Source organism: Pezoporus occidentalis, unplaced genomic scaffold, assembly GCF_034315485.1.
Source record: "Pezoporus occidentalis ecotype Australia unplaced genomic scaffold, CSIRO_AGI_Poc_V1 ctg4, whole genome shotgun sequence".
Taxonomy (NCBI): Eukaryota; Metazoa; Chordata; class Aves; order Psittaciformes; family Psittacidae; genus Pezoporus; species Pezoporus occidentalis.
The window spans coordinates 3242443-3257466 of record NW_026915724.1 but is presented as its reverse complement, the minus strand read 5'-3'; the positions used below and the strand labels follow the sequence as shown (position 1 = coordinate 3257466).

Sequence of the window (15024 nt, the reverse complement as noted above, 5' to 3'; positions counted from 1 at the left end):
GAAGTTGTTCTGAGCAAAATTAGTTCATTTATTAAACAAAATTGTCTTTTTAATAGAGTGTTTTGGCAATGGAGCTGTAAAATTTGACAATGGAACAGCAAAGTTTAAATATTAAAATTACATTATATGGTCTCTGTATATGACAGTATTAGCCATTGAAAGCATAGCATTTCTTCCAGTGTGCACATTATCTTTCATGGTCACTGCGATTGCTTACTCCCTCATCTTCTCTTGGCTGTCCACCTTTGGACTTTTAGATCATCAGAACAAGCTGATAATTTTATTTCAAGGAGAAAAACACCAGAAAGAGCAACCCCAAGTGATACTGGTTAATACTTACTTATTTACTAATTTTAATCTTGGATATTCGATACATTTTAATTTACTATGAACACATCTAGATTTCTGGAACTACAGAGCTTCCCTTCACACGGCAGAGCACAACAAAAAAACTGTGCGATCTGTCTTAGACTGGTTTCCTTTCTGCTACATACACACCATCTACTTAAGATGATCTGATAACTCACTTCTGGGTGTGCACAAGTACTGCAGCTAATGAAGATTTTGGTGGTTTATTAGAGGGGGAAAGAAAAGGTACACGGTACATAGACTTCTAAGCAAACTCTGTTGCCATACAAATCTTTTCTACTATGGCCATTCTTAACTGTTCATTTCAGTTCCAAAGCAGCAATTTTCTTTCTGAGCTTGTAAGATTTTTCTCAAAGGACATAAATAAAATAAAATTAAAATAAAATTAAAATAAAATAAAATAAAATAAAATAAAGTAAAAAATCACAGCCACCAACAAAACAAAAACCAGCATGAGCACTCACACAAGATGTATAAGTGTGTGCACTTAGCTACAGAGATAGAATAAACCTCTCTATACCCACATTTTTGAGTATCAACAAGTTCTGTACTTAGTTGCATTGATAGGTCCTCATCGTGCCCCAGAACCCTTCTTTCTCAGAAAATGAATGTATTTTGGGTTCCATCACCCAAAAGAGCTGACAAAATGCTGAAGGCAATGAACTGAGACTGACAGGGGAATGAAATTAAACATTTAATATTTACAGTTGAGGACTTGGGGTTCCAACCATAAATGAGTTTCTTTGGAGTTGTTTTGCCCCTTGGTATTTACAACCAGTTACAAGATAATAGTTAATTTGCCATGAGTGTAACTGAGTATCTGCAGGAGACTAATGCCATTAAAACCATCTACAGACAGCAAGTGGAAGTCAGTGATCCTAGGGCTACAGCTTTCTGCTGTTAACTTTGTATCTTGAAAGAGACACTGCTTCCTTTCCAGCCCCATAAAACTTTTCAGCATTCAACAGAGTCCAGTTATAAAACCACAAGAAGAAAAAGCATGAAAAACCCTCACAAAATTGCTTAGCACCATCAAAAACAGGTTTCATGTGATAATAAGGATTATCATATTATTCATTTTGTTTCCATGTTAGTATACTACCCCAAAAAAGTACACTAGAAAACCAAGCTCTTCAGTTAGGACCTAACTTAACTTGCCTGATCACATCAAGTGTCCTCACATGAATGAATTATAATGCATTTAACCACATATGTGCCTTTTTCCAACTGTGCTACCCTCTGTGCAATATTCACTCTGTTCAATGTTTTGTCTCATTTTCATTGCCCAGTGCATGACTGCGCACACCATTTATTGCTGTAGTCAGAAGTATTCAGTATTGAGTATTACTTTCACAAGAGAACTTTCTATTAAGCTCATCAGTAAGTTGACCTGTTTCACTTACAGCGTCATTTGCATTTAGGATAAGCATTATGCCTGCTTCCAGCATGAGCAACAGGCAGTATATAAATGTAGGTGGCTATTATGGAAACTTAGGCCCTTATTTTCCACAGTACTTAGGAAATTAGTTTATTTAAATATTCAAAGCACATCATCTCCTGACTCAAAGCACAGCTTCTCCTTGAGAAGACTGAGTGCTCAGCATCTTTGCAAATCAGCCCAGAGCTGAGCACATGCAAGAAAGATGCATATTTAGTGCCGACCAACTAAAAAGCTGAGTGACATGCGAGCATCACATGGGAAGTGGGTGGTAGAGCCCAAGGGCAGAATTCAGCTCTTTGTAGCTGCCTTGGTCAGGAAACTGTTTTCTGACTGCGATCCTTGCCCTGCTCCATTCTCACCATCCATTTTCTCCTACCAGCAACACAGCAATCCAACAGCACCTCTATGAAGAATCCATCATCTGAGTTCATTAAAATAAGGGTCCAGTAGTAAAACTGTAGGCAGTGGCAAAGCTGAAGCCCATGGTATGATGCATACACAGCCAGGGAACAGAGCTACGCTTGCCCAAATAACCTGAATATTGGCATTTCTAACTTCTGCACCATACCTTTTGCACCTGTAAGTATTCTTTCAGGGGGTTTTGGTATGTCATTTATTGTGATTTGGAAAAAGCAACAGCAACAATAACAAATCATCACTTGGCATCATGACTGCACACATGATGAAGACAGGGCAAGCAAACACTTTGCAGGCCCAGAACAGATCTGCAGCACCTTGAGCTCACAAAGCAAGCAAAACCAATCAAGACAGCCACCTGCTAATATGGGTTCACAGATACTATGAAGGGCTGAAAGACAATTACTCTCTCTGTTTTCATTCCTAAATAAGACTATTTTCTGAATATATATGCCCCCCTGCCTCCTCTTAAGCACAGCATGCAGTACCAGACACCTACCACAAAAACTTGGTAAAGATGGAAGCAAATGAAAATCAGATTTCATATTCACACTGAGATCTGCTGGCATAAATAACAAATGTTACCCTAACAATTCATCTTAAAATATTACCTTCTCCCATTCTTTCCCCTTTTATGTGGGTTGTCAGCTTTACAGGCCACAATTTTTATGCATTCAGATTTATTTTTATATACATATATAAGTACATGTTTCTACATGTTTATCTATCTTATATATAAATAGTTTTTAATGTTATATCTATAAAAATATAAAAGACTTTAGCCAAAACTTCATTAAAATATTAATAAATCAGACTTTGGGGAGGGGGAACAGGGAAGAAAATATTTTATAATTTATGTAAATGAAGCATCCATTTTGGATGCTTTGGAAAAGAATAAAGCAGGCATTTTTGGAAAACAGGCATTTGATGAAAAACTTCCCAACTAAATGTGAAATACATTAAAAATATACTGCAACGGCAACCTCTGATTCTTTGGCACCATATTTCTTGCTGAACTGCTCATTTATGGACTACTAGCATAAGCTTCAATACAAATGGAATGTAATTAAACATCCCCAATTCAAGATGCCTGTGAACTAAAAATAATAAACTCATTCAGGTCTCAAATGAAAAGCCAGATGTTATGAACTGGGGATTTCATAACGATGATGCTTCCCACCTTCCCTTTTGGGTTCCCTTCATGCTATTAAGACATGTAGTAAGCAAATACCTGATCACATTACAGAGCAGAGATTAGTAAACCAGATCTACTGTGATTCAACCATCTAACTACAGGCAATAAAACTAAATGATTTTTTTAATTAATCTTTGAAGTAGAGCTTTTCTTCATAGACAGACACCTGATCTTGATTGAAAGTTGCTGTGAAATCAACTGTATATGGCAGTGCAATGTTCTGCTGTTATCCTTCCTATAAAAATTTGCACCTTTAGTTTTGAATTAAGTTTATCTAACCTTCCTGCCCCCGGATCTGCTTATGGATTTGTTTGCTTAACCTATGGGCCTGCTATTGCAGAACTGTTCATTGTGTAGGAGCACAGAGGCAGAAGAAGGTCATGTCTTCAAACTCTGGCCTTGTCTTTTTGAAGAGAAGCGCACCCAGCTTTCTCAGCTCTTCTCTGATTTTTTTAATCAGAAGATCTACTTGGAGTAGTTCCAATTTATGAACCCAACATGTGGGTGCCAAACTAAATAATTACTGTAGCTTAATACAGAAATTATACAACATCTTGACTGTTGCAATACATCTTTCCTCTGCTGTATGCTTCCTGTTTATATAACCACATTTGTATTAGCTCTTTTCACCAGGAATATTTGGGAACTCCTGGATTCAAGAGCCACCCATCATAATTTTGTTTCTGGATGTAAGACTTCATATTTGACTGTATTCAAATGCACATTTTGTTACCTTGCTACCACTTGTCAAGTGACCCATATGGCTCTGTAGCACTTGCTTGTTCTCTTCACTGTTCATAATTTCAAACACTTCTATATCATTTGCAGACTTTTTCCATACAAAGTTTAATTTCATGTCACAAAACACCAAAGAGCATATGACCAAATAAGTAACTCCGTTCTATGTGAAACTGTTGCTCAGTAATTCCACATTTAGAACGCATTAATTAGCCAGCGTTAACACAGCAGGTATGTATCACTGAGTTTGCCTTGTTACGTATTTTTAAATTCTGTGCAAAACAAGCCCCAACTGTTTGGTCCATGCGACCATCTAAAAACTTTTCCAGAATGAATGACCGTCATGGCTCCAATTACACCTTCAATACCACAGTACTCAAATCCTCATCATTTGCTCTCTCTGCATATGAATTTCACTGTGCAGAATGACTGGAAGAAACATGCACAAATTGTGACAGCAAATGTGTTTTTATTTAGACTACAGTTAGAGAGCTCTTTCAAGGAGAAGAAAGTACTAATTCCTACCCTTTGTTCCCAAGTCTGTTTCTGTTTGGGTTTGTTTTTTTTCTTTTAATGGGTCTGGGTTAAAAGAACAAAACCAAAAAATACCCTTCAAAAAGATAAGGGAAGATTGTTCTGTCCTTGCACAGCTACTTCTGGGGAGGAGGAGCTGGACAGCAACCTCTGCACTTAGTCACCCAAGGTTTATCTGAGCTCTGTTCTGGAACATACTGTATCTTAGCATATAACATGAAAACTACTAATTGCTCCTCCAGATAAAATCAGAAATTATCATGTCAAATAAACTGTATTTTCTAGCATTAATTATATTGCACTGTTTTTAATTCCTGGTTAACCAAGTCCTTGGTCAGCCTTTTCAAGATTTTATCTAAATTTAGAGTCAGGCTGTTAAGTCTAGAATAAGCAGCTCATCCTGCCCAAGACAATATTAAATTTCTTCCAAGTGTATCTTGATTTTCCACATGTGACAAGTTTGGGGGTAGTGGTGGAATAACAGAAAAAAATCAAGATAACTCTGCAGAAAATAACATGAAGTTTTAGACAGAATTTGGAAAACTAAGCCTGTATGCCTAATGACTCTGCTGTTTCATAGCTTGATGAGCCAGGAAAGGCAAGTGGTTCAGCATCAGTTCAGGATATCAAAACACAGTGAGTTGTTGTTTTGGGTTTTTTTTTTTGGTTAAAAAAAAAAAAAAAAAACAGCAAAATACATTCCTCATTTTCTGTATTGTTAATTGTTAAGTTAACTTTCTCTGTGGGTTGCTTTGCTCCTTCTTTTCTTACAATCACAAGCTTCCAAATATAGATTTGTCTTTTCCTCCCCACCTTTGATTTGTTACACACCATTTCCAAACTGGCTTAATATTTTCCATAATGTTAAAACTTTTAAACTACCACTTTCCTCTGTGGGATGTTGGTTTGTTGTTGTGGGCTTTTTTTAAGCCATTCTTTGTCAAAGCATGTGACTTATCATTTGTATATTTCACACTTTCTGCAGTGTAAAATACATAGGTATTTTACATATATGTTATACATTTATGTTATAAACATAAATCCATGTAGACAGGGAGGAGGAAAAAAATAAAAAGTACCTAACTGGTTCAGACTTGATCATGACTTGAAACTTTCAGCACTTCCAGTTGTGTGTTTCTTTATTTCACACAGTGGGATGTAATGCCTTTTATTCAGAGCTGGATGCAAAATGTAAGGAAGTTGCCATCTCTGTGTTTAGAACACTCAAAGTTACAGTACAACCAGAGGGAGACGTGGTATGTACTCCTCAGCTTGAAATCTCCCACAATATCCTCCTCTCTGCTTGCTCATCTCTTGGACGGTCAAATCGTTCTCATCTGTAGTGTGACTTTCATCTTACACTCTGTCATAAACATTTAAAATCATTTCCCTGAGGGTTATCTTAAAAAAAATCACAGATAATTAATAACACCATTGCTGACAACATCAGATGTCCTCAATACGCTTAGGTCTGTTTCAGTTTTCTGATCATAAATCTACATGTGAGGTGGAGGGATTTTCTGGTGGTGGTGGTGTTTGGGGGGTTTGTGTTGTTTTGGCTGTTTTTCAAAGCTTACCTTATGGAAGCAAATGTTCCTCAGAGTAGACTTTGGGGTAAAATATTATGATGTTTTCACTCACGTTTTTCACACAAAATATTCACTGAATTTGCAGTACTGCTCAGCACACTACCTTCCAATTCCCTTACAGCAAGAGATGAATCTTAAAAGTCTCTTTTCACCAAGGAACTGAAAAGAATAGAACAAAAATCTCTGATAATTTTTTGGGGTTTGTTTTTTTGTTGTTTTTTTTTTTATTGTTTGTTGTTTGTTTGTTTTTTTAACTAACTCCCACAGCTTCCCCACCTAACATACTATTAGTCATCAAGTTTTTTTTTTAAATCTCATCAAGTGCTTTTTGATCTTTGGATTGTTTTGTGTTATACAAGTTGTTCACTTTTTCAGCACAGGAAAAAACCTAATCCGTGATTGTATACATAGTTGCTTTTTTTCCCTCCCTTCTTTGCTATATATTTATAACCTGGATCAGATGTCCACACTGGAAACAGAACTCTAAAAAGTCCACAGTGATTTCACAAGAGACGCCTTAACTTGATCCTTGGCTCATTTCCATCTAGCTGCCTTTTGGAGAAGAAAGTTCACTTCCTTCACCACCCTTCATTTTATTGGAATGGAAAGTGAACCAAAGGGAAACAGTAAGATTCCAACCACAACACAAAGGAAAAACTAAAAATTCATCTCCAAATGAGAAGCAGAGAATGGCGAAACTGAGGACTACTACTTCAGGGGGTTTTCTGCTGCACAAGTTAATCACAGCTGTACTCAAATTAGTGCAATTATAGAATTAACATCTGCATACCAACACACAGGGACTGAGGACTCCATCACTGCTCAAAATTGAAGACGAGCATCACTAAAGCCCTCCAAAATAATTTTGTTTTCAAAGAATCACTGAATCCCTAAATGTTGTCAGCAACTTCTGTGGAACATGGTCGTAATTCCATAAAAATGTGGACGGTTTGATTTGCTGATGGCATTAGTTAAGAACAAAAATGCTTTGGCTTGGAATGGCTGGCACCCTGCAGCCCTGCTCATCAACTCCAGTGTATCTTACCCACCCCAGCCTGTTCCCATTATTACTCATGTACTAAAGATCTGCCATGCATAAAAAAACCTAAAAGGTGTTATTAAATTAGCATCCTAATCTGTAAAAAAAAAAAAACAAACAAACAAAAAAAAAACCAAAACATATAAACCCATTAAACTTTATTTTCTTTATTAATAAAGTGAATAAAACAGCAAAGCAGGACAATGGAATAATATCAGTCCACAGAGATATAAACAACAGAAGCCAGGCTGATCCTTTTCATTAAGGAGACAGAAGAAACAAGGAAAAAATGAAGCTATGCTCTCAAAGTAGAAAAAGACTGATTTAAAAAAGATGTTTTATTATAAAGTTTTAAGACATTTTATACATTTTCAATTTTTTTGAGAATTTAACAAAATTTTAACTAAAAGCAATAAATATCAGATTATCACATTTGCAATTTGACTGACATAAGGAATGCTTTAAATGAAAACCTTTCCAAGGCAGTGACAACGTTAGAAACGGATATCAGATACTTCTAAGATTTGCCAAAGAGGCTTCATCTCATCATGCAACAAACAAGTTTCTGAGTTAACAGAAAATACAACACATTCACAGGCAAAGAAAATTCCATTTCTTCCCAATTATCTAAACAAACAGATAACATTACAAATACGAAGCAGTAGTCCTATGGGAAAAAGCAAACAAACTCCTCATTAAAAAATGTCCTTTGCTAAGCACTTCTACATACACTGGAAAAGTGACCAGCCTACTGATGCTGTTATGCAACCCTTATATACATATATGCATGTTGATTTTCATATACAGTGAGGAGTGATGAGACACAATCAATGATCTAATTAGTATCAAGACTCGAGTCTTACACAATTTCCCAGATAGAGAAAATCAAGACATCATGTCACTCTACAAAACAAAAGGGATACGAAAGATTTAGATGAGCCTAGTTTCATATACCAACTCTGACTGTGATGGCAGACTGATGCTTCCCAGAAAGCTGAAGCATCTTTGCCCTGCAATTGCACCTGAATATTTTTTCCCCATTATTGTATATGGAAAGAAAACTTCTTTGCTCTGACACCTGGACACAAACTACTTGAAAAGTCTTATTAGCACAAAAAAATAAAAACATTTACATGGAGGATTACACCCAAATACGACACACCTACAGAACACCTTGGAAAGAGCCTACAAATTAACATTAACAAATAAATGAATTTGCAAGCCTGTTCTGAATTAACTTTTGTTCTGAAGCAACTTTAGTCCATCATCTCAGACTAGGCTTTGACTTTACTAGTGACAATGTCATGAACCTTTGAAATCTAAATTTATCAGTTAATTCAACAGGAAAACAACAAATTGCTGACTTCAAACAGCCACCTTGTTTAATACAGATTGCTGAAGGTAAATCTAATTGTAAAATAGTATGTGCTTGCTAAACAGTCATTCAACAAACACTATGACTAACAAATCCCACTTTCCTACATGTTTGTGCCATGAGGCTGACTGACCTTGTAAAGCTCTTTCCATGCTCAAGACATTTATGAAATCACCCTAACTTACGCCAGCTCCTTAGAGTCTCACACTTTTTCTTCTTCAGTTAAAGTACTAATAAAGTCTCTCTCCTTTACTTGACCTTCTGTTTTTATAAATGTCTTTGAGACATTTATTCCTCCTCCCTTTGAGATATTTGCCAATATATATTAAAAGGGCTAATAATTCAAAACTAACAAGTGATGAAGCCCTAAGACAGGCAGAGAGCCTAATCATAATCATTTCTTCTAATGCAAAACAAATTTAATCATTGAACTCTTGAGTTTTATATGGTCATTATTAGATCCTTCCTAGGAGAAAGGTATTCTTGGTAGATAGGCAAAGCATGGCAACTTTCATCACATTTGTGTGGTACTACCTGCAACTCTCAAAAGATGATGAGAACAGAGAAATTGCACTGAATCACAGAAAGCCTGAAATTCTGGAAGTGCCCAGTTGAAGTTCTGCCTTGCCTGGAAATTAAGAGTGATGTTGGAACTGTTACCTATTTTGACCTAATTAACTCCTAAAACTCTAGTGAAGACAAAGCAATTGTTCTTCCAAAAGTGCTAAACCTCACAAGTTAATGCTTAAGCTTCCCCCTAGGCTTTAACTCATTAACTAGAGGTGTTAATTAGATCGAGCTAGGTAAATCAGTCAGGATCACACCTTTAAAGCCTGGACTAGACAAGGCCTAACCCTCATATATATTGAGTGGATAGATTTATTAGCATGCTTATTAGCACAACTGCCTAGAAAATATCCCACCAGGCTTGTAAGCATCAACGCCTGTAAGGTGCAAGAATATAAACAGATTAAAGGTTTATTGCAACAAAAAGAAGTGATGACTCTTACCTTGGGCTAAGTGAATACACACCAGTTAAACTGAACATACACTTTTGCTTTAACTGGACATAGGCTACCATCTTTCAGTATTACATAAACGATAAAGATCTAGCTGTAATATCTCTAAATGACACCTTCAGCAGGGTATTATCTGGTACTGGGTTTGGCTTCTGAACTCAATGATAATTCCAAACACAGTCCTGGTATATGGAATTACATCCATAGCACTGTGCATTCATTGCAAGATCAGCTAGACTTTTACTGAGGGATAATCTATTCTGTACACTTGACAAAAATAATGGCAAAGGGGAATACATTTAACAGGTTAAGAGTATGCACAGAAATCTCAGGTTTAACTGACAAAAACTTGCTTGCACTCTACGAACACGATTTCCCTTACTCCAGACTAAATAAGACTCTAAAGATTCTAACTGAGAAGAAAGAGCAGCTCATTACTTCCTGAACATTTTAGTAACGTGAACGAGTGACTCTGGGGAGGGGCAGAGTAGGGGCCATGCAGGCAAAAACCTGTGTTTTCCTTTTACTACAGCTTCAGGTGAAAAAATCCCAGAACAGCACCATGTAAGAGCATCGAGAGCACAGACTACTTCAGAGATATTACAAGAGGGATTTATCAATTTAGTATTTCTATTTTTAAAAAAATATAGAACTCCAGATTACCTTCTGCACCAGGAGTTCTCCAGCTTTTTGAAGTTGAGCAGTTTTATTTGAGGTTATCACACAACTGGGAAATCTTGCTGCAAAAACTTTGACAGATTACAATACTGTGGTTTTTCTAGAGCTATCTTGCTGGAAACAGTCCTTACATTCATAGCCCTCTGAAGATGTTAAGCATGTGCCAAGACTCCTATTTTAGGCTCATCTTCCATCTATCTCCCTTATAAGGACAAATTTTTCCAAGTTTGAATCAATCCAAAGCACTGATTATATATGAAAAATATCATGCTGAAAGCCTAATTACTGAATAACTATTAAATTAGTTTTCCTTAACTTTTGCAAAATAATATAGACTATTAAAAATATAAAAGCAAAATCCTAAATTCAGTTTCTCTCAACCAGTGCTACCTCCTTTCAGAGTCTGAACCCAGGACCAAGTGCAATAACCACTCTTCACAGAGCTTAAGAAGTGCATACTTTAATAGTTTTCTAATTTCTTCCCTTATCCAACAAGTAGTCCAAATATAGGTTTTATAGAAGGAGATTTTTTCACTGTACTGCTGTAAAATTACATTCTTATAGTTCTAAACTGATTGTTCTAAAATGTTGCATATACAATTATGTTTCTTTAAATCTGCTTCACATTAAACAGAAAAGACATAGCAGTGCTCTAGCCAAAAATATAAAAGAGTATTTCTACAAACTGTCCATCTCTTAGGTGAGTTAAGGCAATATACCAACTGTACACATGTAGCGCCTCACAAATGATGTAATCAGCAGCAGAATTCCAGTCTTATCAGAGATTTGAATGCTTTCCTGAAGACAATGTACTCAATTTTTCTTCCTACTGAATCTTTCTTGCCTTGGCAAGTCATGAAACTTTGGCTCCAATCTCATTAATGCCTAGATTTGATCTGATAATATTTGAAAATATCTAGATTTTCTAATATCTGCTATAACTTCACCATTCCTATTCATGAAGCAAAATAAAACAGGATAAAAAGAGGAAAATAAAAACATTTAAAAGGTATTGTATTCACCACCTTGTTATATCTTTGCAGATTTAATATCACTTTAGGAAAAAAAAAAAGAAGAGATGCTAACTATGCATATCTCATTCAATTAGCAAGAGTTACCTATTTGTAACTCTAAATCATAATCTGAAGCCTGGAAGATTTTGGGGTAGGGGCAAGGTGATCTGATATTTTGGTTTGGTTTTTAATATATCGGTCTACAAAGTAAAACACAAACCAGAAACATCACCCTCCCTCTCACACACACACACACAAAAAAACCAAACCCAAACTCAAAACAAGATCCTAAAACAGTAACCATTTTCCATCCCTGCCTACAGCTGAAAGATCCAACCCTTATACCCTCCTCCTCTTCAATATGCAGAAATTGTGGCTGTAGCTATAGTCAACTGAAAACAAAAAAGCATCCCACTGTATTTTTACTTTGGCTGTATCTTTATGGCCAAACTTTCTTTGCAACCTTTACAAGTCAACTGCTTCAAGCAGATGGGAAACCAACATGGTATTCAATGGAAGGCCGAAAAAACTGTTTTAAGGCAATAAAATGAAGAAAGCATTAGTCTACTGAATCACAATTATGATAGCGAGCACTTTCTAAAGATCATGTCCAACGTAACTGAAAGACTTGAAACCTGAATAAACAATTACAGACTATAAGGATAGGCATCTTGCCATTCTGCAAAACAATTAGGAATATTAATTTTTCCAATCTACTTCCAAAAATCCAAATGTTTCATTCTAACTCACCCACTTTTCTAGTTTTTATCTGTGATGAATTCACCCTTTCAACACTTGTCACCTTCTCCCCAAATAATAACTCTACTTAACTATTTAATGTACTCTTTAATATGCAAAGTGTTGTTACATATTTTATAGAAGAAAAAATTTGAGTTCGGATGTTGGGGGCATCACTACCTCTACAGGTAAATGTAACTGGGAGAGCTATAAATCCTAGGATTTTTGCATCATTCAGGGAAGGTGAGGATACTAAAGTTCCAAAGTCTTTCTTATATTAAAAATCTATTTGAAAGGTTATTTTACAACTGCTATATCACTACATAATTCCTCAAACCTCACTGTTGTCTAGTAAACCTGCAGAAAACAATGAAATTTTGCCATGTATGCCTAAAGTAGACAGGTACACATTTCTGGTCTGTTCTCAGTTCTTTGCAGGATGATTCACTATCTCGAGGAAGGCCAGAGGGGATAGGCATGTTACAAGGGGATGCCATTGCTTATTGCTCCTCCTTAGTACATTCTCTTTTTATTTCAGTCTTCATGAAAGCTAAAAATCAGGAGGCTTTCTCAGTAAGTTAATCCTGCTACGACTAGATCAACTTTTCGTGTGAAGAAATAAGAAACACAGAAGAGGCACCCTATGGAATTGACTGTACACACACCATAACAACAACAATCTGTTCAGGCATGCTTGAAACCCTACAGGTTTTGATCTTTCTGTTTACATTTTTAAATCAAAGGACATGGCTTAGAACATGGAAGTGCACAATTTAAGAGTCAACATGGGGAGGCAGGAGTTAAATTGCAACGTCTATCATACAAACAACTACTGTGTCCTTGGACCAGATGAAATTCATTTCTGCAGAACTGAACTATCTATCTTGTCCTCTATGATCATGGTTGAGGAGCTGGTCCTTAACAAAGCTAGATAAAACAGGTCAGTACATAATAAAGTTTCCAAGGTATGTGATACTTGGTAGAGAGACCAGAGGTTAAGGAGGAGACTAAATTGGGCTCTCAACCCAAGCAGCAACCCAAAGAGATCCTTCCACAAGGCCTGTATTTCCACAGACTTTTCCTCTGGACAGAGAAAGAGTAAACCTAGGACCTTCCATAAAAATCTAGCATGCTACACAGGTATTTGATTTAGGAAGACATGTCAACATCACTACAGTAAAATAACCTTGCTTTTCAGTAAACACAGTCAAAATGAAATTTCTAAGACATACAAGGACTCCAATATTTCAGTTAATCACAAATCCAGAAACCTTTCTCAACTTCCCAAAGCCAATTTTGCCCCACGTCACTGAAAACTTAGGAAAATGAGCCAAATTGGCAAGAAAGTTTCACAGCCTCTTCTTGCTCACAGTAAGAGCATCTGAGCTTGGCATACATCGACTGTACTTTATGGCAAGCATTCTATTGTGTAAACATTTATGAATAATTTCTTTGTATTTAAATTAAAAATTCAAATCAAAATACAAGGCTGCATACCACAAGGGTTATTTTAATTAGTGTAATGAAATTAATTCATGTTAAATGTCAGTCCATTTAACCCAACCAGAACCTGTGTGTCCAACAGATTTTGAATAAAAATGCCATCAGACCATATTAGTGACAGAAGCCAAACCAAGCACCCTAGAAAATACAGAGAGGTCTTATTACAAAAAGATAGGTTTAGTTTTAGAAGTCACATTTTGACATGGGTAGGAGTGAATTAGCATTACAGCAAGTGAACAAATTCATCTGAAAAACAAAAACTACAGCCATGTATTATTAGCAATGCTACATACCAAGTTGTTCCAGCAAGACCGTGCCACTTAAGACATGATCTTTTCATAATTCAGCCACAGAGATCCCAGAGGCTCAACCCACATTTCCTGACTTCTATAACAAAGAGTGTCATTAGCTACCAGCATCATCAGGAATGCAGTACTACAGTAGCCATCCTTACAGAAACCTTTCATCTAGTTTGAGAAAAACAACAGCATGGTGAGACTGGTATGACAAGTTAATCAACTTTTAAGCTATTAACCATTAGCTTCAAACAAGACAGCTCAACTAGTAAGCACAGTCATATATGTATAGAACCCTTGATGAACTCAAGTTAATACGAGTATTAAATGTTCAGTTTAGTCTGCTTATTCAGATTCTTGACTTCAGTTTAGTCTGCTTATTCTAATTCTCTACTTCCTTTTGTTTTCATTTGATTCATATATCAAGTAATGCATAATTTTGTATGATTTAGCTGCTAAACTAAAGTCTCAAATGAGGTTTTCCTTGCTACACAACTCTACCACTGGATTTTTACATAGACATGGTTCAAAATTCGTTTTACTAATAAACTGCCGCTCAAACAAATCTGTGCTGTTGGGTTGGGGTTTGACTTTTCTAGGTCTTATCTTGCTCTGCAAGTTGTGTTTAGCTGTTGATTTTACTAAAGCATTAAAATGTTCTTCTATACTTAGAGTCAGTTGAGTCCTACAACTCTTACTAATCTCCTTTAATTCCTTACATTCCTGTATGTAATTCTGCTATGCCTCAGCCAGTCTAGCTGCAATGGGAACCAAGAGCTCTGTATACAGACCCTCTGACTGTGTCTCTTCTTGTTCCATCCTCTGCCATCTTAATATGTTCTATTAAAACAATACTTCTGCTTATACTATTACCTTAGCTTGTCCTTACATCGCCTTTTTCATAAGGTAGATATCTAGAACAACATGCATGGATGAGGAACACACTGATTGATACAAACAAATGAAGTCCCTTAAGCTCCTCATGTAAAACACACAAAAATTGTACAGTATTAAAAAGAAAATGGGAAAAATTAAAAACACAACTTCTGAAGAATACTGTTCCTGCTTCACCTGACTGGA

The 15024-nt window shown here is 36.2% G+C and overlaps 1 protein-coding gene and 1 long non-coding RNA gene across 10 annotated transcripts in view; both read right to left on the bottom strand.

Moving 5' to 3' along the window:
• The window catches only part of NCOA2 (nuclear receptor coactivator 2), a 194472-nt gene that overhangs the window by 137683 nt on the left and 41765 nt on the right, over positions 1 to 15024 (bottom strand). The gene's annotated exons all lie outside the window — the stretch shown is intronic.
• On the bottom strand, positions 6219 to 6473 carry LOC134171129 (uncharacterized). Its single transcript, XR_009967494.1, has 2 exons — positions 6347 to 6473; positions 6219 to 6266 (listed from the first exon to the last, which is right to left on the bottom strand). It is a non-coding gene; the product is annotated as an uncharacterized LOC134171129 (long non-coding RNA).